Genomic DNA, 6,857 nt, shown 5'->3' with positions numbered 1-6,857 from the left:
GGGCGGGGGGGGGGGGGGGGGGGGTGGGGGCGGAATGCTCTGTGCCTGGTGCTCCAGCTGGGCACGAACCCCTCCTGGGATGGGGGCACCACACCTCCACTCTGCAGCCAAGCAAAAACACGAAGCGAAACCTCCTCCTCGGCCAGAAGCCTCAGAACCTTCCTGCACTGTAAGGCCCAATTCCTATGGGGCAAAAGGTGCCGTGTGGCCACTCAGCAAGAGTAGGGGTGATTTCAAGGGGGAAGCAGCAGTCATGGCTGGTTGCTGCCCCATGGAACCCCAGTGCCTAGCATCGTTTCTGGCACAGAAAGGGTAATCAACAAATACTTGTTGAATTAATAAATAAATAAAAATGAATGAATGAACAAATGATAAAAAAAAATTCATGGCAGAGCAAAATTCAGTGAGTGGGGTAAGGGTCTGTCGCTGGGAGTTTATATGCTCGTTACCCACCTCCAGATTATTTGTTCCCACAGTAGACCCCAAGAAAAATACTCCAGAGGCTTCTGTATGTTTCTCTGCCTAAACCATCTCAGAAAGATGGAAGCCAGACCCCGCTCTATTCCGGGAATGATAGGCTCTGCTTGCAGCTTCTGTTTATTTTCATACAAATGGTATAAATGAGACACTAACAAATGATCCCAAAATATAATGGATCCTTTGCTACTGTGGAACCCCTGAGAGGGGTAACCACCCCCTGGGAGCAGCAGCCCCATAAATTCTTGCCATTCCTACTCCCCTGTGAACCCATCCCAATGGCAAGCCTCACTCAGAGGATCGGACACCAGGCTTTCCTCTATAGAAGCAAAAATCCCCCCGCCCCCACTGCCCAGCAAGGGCGCCCCTAACTGCTCAGATACAAACCACAAAGTCCTTAACACATGCCATTCCTAGGAGACAATCACAACAGCTGACATTCACCAGTGCGAAGTCATCCTAAAGGGCTCTGGGCTGGGGGGCGGGAGTTGGGGGAAGTTAGGGGGGGAGTTGGGGGCGTAGGGGATGGAGGGGCTGGAGTGGCTGCCTTTCAAAACCAGGTCCTCATTAACTGGAAAGAGCCAGCTGACGATCCAAGGTTGAAAGGCAACTTTGGTGATTTGAAAAATAAAACAATTTCATGTGATTTAGGGATCTATAAAAATGGGGGAGGGGGACAGTGGCAGGGAATCCATAACAGCCAGGACGAATTTACCCACTTCAAGGAAGACATAGGAAAGATGACAAGAGGTGAAATCATCTCCCAACTGCTTGTTCCATACGGAAACAATTTGGGAGGAAAGGGAGAGCTATGCACTAAAACCTTTAGGGGAAGAACCCGGAGACTTTTCCCTTCAGGGCCCAGAAGGTCTTAAAGGAAGATAAACACCGTCCATGTCTCCATTAGTAACTGGGATGCATAAATAAATAGCAAGCTCCATGTGCTGGCAGAAGACCAAAACTGGCAAATGGGGCTTGACCTCAAAGACAGGCCCAGAATCCAAGAAGATGTGGGCAATTTGGGACATTGACCAGGAACAACTTGGAAACTAGCCAATGAAGAAAAACTGGGTGGGGCGCCTGGGTGGCACAGCGGTTGGGCATCTGCCTTCCACTCAGGGCGTGATCGCGGCGTTACGGGATCGAGCCCCACATCAGGCTCCTCTGCTATGAACCTGCTTCTTCCTCTCCCACTCCCCCTGTTTGTGTTCCCTCTCTCACTGGCTGTCTCTATCTCTATCAAATAAATAAATAAAAATAAAATCTTTAAAAAAAAAAAGAAAAGAAAAACTGGGTAATGCGCAGATCCGAGATGAGACTGACGAGTAAGGCACAAATAAGACAGAAAGCATTTGGGAGGTCACAGCGGACCCTAAGCTGCTCCGGAGCCTAAGATTTTGGGAGGTTTGAGGCAGCCCCCTAAAAGCGGGCTTGGAGAAGATAAGGACCAGATGGGTCCAAGCGGCAAGAATCTAAAACAAAGATCCGTCAGCTTTATCTCCCTGTTCTGACTTCCTCGGGGGCTCGTAGGCACACAGTTTGGGGTGCTGCCTTGTACAAGCAGAAGAAAAGCCAGATACTGGGTCCCCTTGGAAGATACTAAGATGAAGAATCATTTCAGCCAAAAGAAGGAAAGGTAGTTTTCCCCTCTTATTTTCTTCTCGTTTGCGGTATGTAACTCTGTAAGATATAATTTTTGAATGGAAATATCTTAAATAAGTAACAGTCTTGCTGCGGTGGGTCAAGTATGTATAGGGCTCTTCTTGTTAGTGTCTAATAGTTGTCATCTTCACCTAGAATGGCAAAGACAGATTAAAGGGGGGGTAGGTTAAGAGAAAGTGAGGATCCACATTATGAACTCTCTGTCCATAAAAATAAGTTTAAGGGAGGCTCCAAAGGTGCTGGGCCTCTTTGAGAAGGCCAGCCCCCCACCAGGCAAACAGCTGGCCTGGGCTGGCATCGGGAGCCAGGAATGGGTGTGTAGAGTGCAAAAGGCCTTAGGCCGAAAGGCTCAGCATTAAGAGAAAGTGGAGGCGAGTGGGGGCAGGTCAAGGAGCAAGGCTGCTCACGGGTCAGGCCCCAGGAACACTAGTGGGGTTAGAAGTCAAGAGCAGGTAGCACCAACTGAGAATCAGCATGGGGGGGAGGTCTTGGGAGCCAGAGCCTGGGAAGATTCCCAGGGGGGAAAATGGGAGGGGGATGGGGGGACAGAAGTCCATGGGCAGGAAGGGGTAAGGGGTGGCAGACAGAAAGGTGCCAGGCTAGCACTCACAAAACATAGTATTAACTATCGTGAATCTCAGACAGTTAAATACCAAACCTGTTCTTGGAGCTAAAGAGTCATCTGGAATGATCTCTCTCCTGGAATCTGAAATGAGGTGGGTAAATCAGCTTCCAAAAAAATAAGACGATCCAGAAGGCGAGGAGCAAAAAAGAATGGAGAAACCTCTAAGACTGAGAACAGGGGTGTGGCACCAGTGTCTCCGATGGCGGTCTCAGCTCCGTAGGCAGGAGAGGGAGGCAGGTAAAGAGTAGGAACTTTGGGGAGCCTGGGTGGCTCAGTCATTAAGCATCTGCCTTCGGCTCAGGTCATGATCCCAGGGTCCTGGGATCGAGCCCCGCATCGGGCTCCCTGCTCAGTGGGAAGCCTGCTTCTCCCTCTCCCACTCGCCCTGCTTGTGTTCCCTCTCTCGCTCTGTCTATCTCAAATAAATAAAATCTTGGAGGGAAAAAAAAAGAGTAGGAACTTTGGAGCCCAGTCATCTGAAGGTGAATCCAAGCTCTGCCCCTTACTAGCTGTGGGACACTGGGTGAGTTCCCTAAGCTCTCCCATCTCACTTTCCTCAGCTGTAAAGTGGGAATAATAAATAATGTTATGTGCCCTGTGCGGCTGAGAAGAGGATTAAATTAGTGAATACTTGGAAAGTACCTGGAACAGCGCCTGCACCTAGTGAGCGTGAAGGCAGCGTCACCATGAAGGCCTTCCTTCCTGGAGGGACACTAGTGCTGGATGACCCCACGACATCCCTTCCACATGGTTCCCACCTAGCACTGATCTCCCTTTCCTATGACTGAAGAGGATTCTTCCCCAGAGGATTCTCTGCTGTCCCACTTTCCAGCTGTAAACCCCACGGGGGCAAGCCCATCCTCCATCCGGGCTGTTACTGCAGAGGAGAAACAAAGGACACCAGATCAGTGATGGGTACAAAAGTGCAGAAACGAGGCCCAGCACCTGTCGTTTGCCTTGGTTTCTCCCAAGGTTTCCTCCAGCTGCCAGAACACAGCTGCAGAGATCACTGGCAACAAGACACCACCAGGGTCTTCCACCCTGGCCTCCAGAGGCAGCGGGCCAGCACCTTTGGTGTCCCTGCACTGCTTAGAGGGGGTCAGTCCTTACGTCCTCACAAGAAGTGAATGAGGGGTGGCAGGGTCAGGAGAAGCCACCCGCGTAACACTCTGGCATGCGTGATCCTTGCAGAGCCGTCCCAGCATAGAAGAAACTGGAACCTCTCCCCGGAGGAAAGATTCTTCCCTGGAGACCAGAGAAATGCTTTTGATAAGGCCCTACCTATAAACACAGCTTTCCCCCCTGCCTAACGTAGGTGCTCAATAAATGCTAAGGCATTTCTGCCAAGACCCTTATCCCGAACGGCAAAGAGCTGGGAAGGTACTACCACTGGACAAACCTTCCCTCTCCTCTTCCCACCTCCCCTGTCTCTGCTCATTGGTGTCGGTAGTTCACAGTATGGTACATAACACAGACATACACATACCGTGTGACAAATTCTTGGCCCTTTTTAAAAAAATGCCCTTGGCCAGCTCAAGCTTTGGAAATTGAGCTCCACAAATGGAATCCCATGGGTTGCAGCAAGAAAACAGACTAAAAAATAATAATAATACAAAAAAAAAGTCAGAATGGTGGGCTCTGGCTGGGCCTCCCACAGCCAGCAATGAGTGTAAAGAAACACAGACTGAAAATTCCAACCTTGGGTCGCGAAGGCATTTGTCTCTGCTGAGCGTCGAGAGGCCAAACCACACACACGCACAAGAGTGCACACGCGCGCGCGCACGCACACACACACACACACAGGCACACAGAGCTTGGCAGCCCATAAGTTCCAGAGCTGGTAACACAAGCCACGGAACCGACTGCCAAGACAAGCAACAGAACGAGCCAGGCCCAGTTTCATTGGCCACCATACGCTGCATATGGCCCGGGACGCAGCCAAAACAGTGTTCTCACCCTCCTCAAAGGCATAGGAGACCCTCTGTTTTCAAACACACCTCCACAGAGCCTTAATTAAAGGAAAATGGAAAAATAATGTGTCTGCTACCCCCCCACCTATATAGGTAGCACACACACATACCCATACACACTCACTCTATTTTTCTCTTCCTCCCATTTCAGTTTCAAACATAATTCATTCACATGGAAAAAAAGCAAACTGCATCCTGCAGCAGAAAAGCAGAAAAGAATGTAGCTTGCCCTCAGCCCTGGCTCTGGTTGCTCAAGTTGAGCTGGGGCAGAATGAATGCGGAGCAGGCCAACCTCGAATCGGACGGGCCCCTCTCTTCCAGAGCCGGGCTGGAAACCGAGACACCGGTGTGAGAGGCGGCCTGCTTCAACACCAGCAGCCCCATGACAAACAGCGGCCCAGAGAGCCTAGCCCTTCCCATCCTGCCAAGGATTCTGCAGGTTGGAGAAGATGCCCACAGGTCCTGCAAACAGGTGGGGGAGACAGCAGACCCTGGCGGCTGCAAAAGCTAGGCACTGAGTAGAGAGATCCCCATCCAAATCCTTCCTTAGGGGGGACACTTAGCACTTACCAACACATCTCCTTGGATGTGGCTGCAACCAGCCTACGAGGAAAGTCAGAGGCCTCAACGCCCATGCCTTCCAACAGCCCTTCAAATCTCACAGCACCCAGCTCTTCAGGAAGATTCTGGAGCTGCTGGCAGCTCTGAACCGAAGCCAAAGAAGAAGAGGAACAGAAGAGTCTTTGAGAAATCTGTCCTCCCTGTTTTAAACAAGGCAAAACCTTCACCAGCCAGAGGCACGAGAATAGATCTTGCTTCTCTTTCCCGGTCCTCAGGTTTATATCAAACCAGAGCCACGCTCACACCTGATACCTGATTAAACTCTCCCCTAGAAACCTGCAAAGGAAGATAAGGCGTCCATCCAAGCTGCAGCCAGATTTGCTGGAAAGATGAAAGCAATGGGAGGTGTTTTTAAAAACCCTCAGGGGAGGGAGGTGAAGGGGAAGGGAGATGATCTGGGAACACAGTTTCTAGCAAGGGCTGAAAGGACAAGCGGGCACCCCATCGTGGTTCAAAGCTTCAGATCAGATGCTCCTCAAATTAAGACCCTGAGGAAAGTCCACCAAGATTTAGACCTGGATACACACACCCACACAGTCCACAAGCCCTTTTTTGAGAGGCAGACCTGAGCACATCTGCCCTGAGCACATGTTGTCAGGTCATAGCCGGATGCCCTGGACTTACACTGTAGGGAGAGCCTTACACTGAGCAAGGGTCAGGCAACGTTGCAACTGGAGCTGACCCAAGGGGTCAGTTGAGTTCCTCTTCCACCAGCCTCTCCGGCCCGCAAGGATGGCCCATCCATCCCTGCAGAAGAGCCAAGGCCTCCCATCTTCCCAGCTCCTCCCCCTGGGTCGGCCACCCCAGGGTCCGGCGATGCAGGCCCTTTGGCCCAATCCCTCAACCTCCTTTGAGGGGCGGGGCAGAAGAGAGTCTCCTAAACTGGGCAGGGCAGGAGAGGAGGGGCAGGTTACCTAGAGGAGCAGGCTTGCCTCCTTATGTAACCCGGTTTGGGAGCCAGGGGGAGCCCATTGGGGGTCCGGGCCGCATCCCGGCCCGTTCCCAGCCCAGAACCCCGGAGCAATGGCCCTGAGAGAAGCCCTCTTCATTGGATCGAGAGCCCCAGCGCTTCTCCAGGTCCTCTGAGAGCCGCGCTTCCTCCCAGCGAGGGGGGTGGGGGCCGGCACGACTTGCCAGCAGGTCCCTGTCATCCCTCCACCACCAGCACTCTGCACCTCCCTGGCCTTTCGGCTTCCACCTCCACCTCCACCGCCCGTCTCCCCCCGCCACGGCAGTTTTCTCCCCACTCACCCGCGTTCCCCGCCGCCCGAGGGGAGCACCTCCCTGCAAAGGGCCTGGGGAGGAGACGGCGGGAGGGAGGCGGAGGGAGCAGCGCCCCGGCTGCCCCGGGAGCGGACGGAGCCTACCGTCCCAGGGCGGGGACCAAAGGGCAGCCTCCGGCTCCCCGGCGCCGGGCCGGAGGGGCCCCGGGCTGTAGCGCCCCCCGCCCGGACAGGCTCGCGGGCCCCGGGGCTGCGGGAGCCTCCCCGCCTCGGCCCGCG

General features: G+C 53.2%; 1 protein-coding gene across 2 annotated transcripts in view; it reads right to left on the bottom strand.

Annotated features, from left to right (window-relative positions):
* Positions 1–6,857, bottom strand: part of JDP2 (Jun dimerization protein 2) — a 39,635-nt gene that overhangs the window by 31,653 nt on the left and 1,125 nt on the right. Inside the window, exon 1 of one of the 2 annotated variants that reach the window (XM_034642058.1) lies at positions 6,607–6,787. The exons of the other annotated variant lie outside the window; for it this stretch is intronic. The gene's annotated coding sequence lies outside the window, so the exon portion shown is untranslated. Of the gene's footprint in view, positions 1–6,606; positions 6,788–6,857 lie in introns of those variants that run through there. 2 annotated transcript variants of the gene reach the window in all.

This window comes from Ailuropoda melanoleuca, chromosome 14 (genome assembly GCF_002007445.2).
Source record: "Ailuropoda melanoleuca isolate Jingjing chromosome 14, ASM200744v2, whole genome shotgun sequence".
NCBI classification, from domain to species: Eukaryota; Metazoa; Chordata; class Mammalia; order Carnivora; family Ursidae; genus Ailuropoda; species Ailuropoda melanoleuca.
This window is presented reverse-complemented; position numbering and strand designations above follow the sequence as displayed.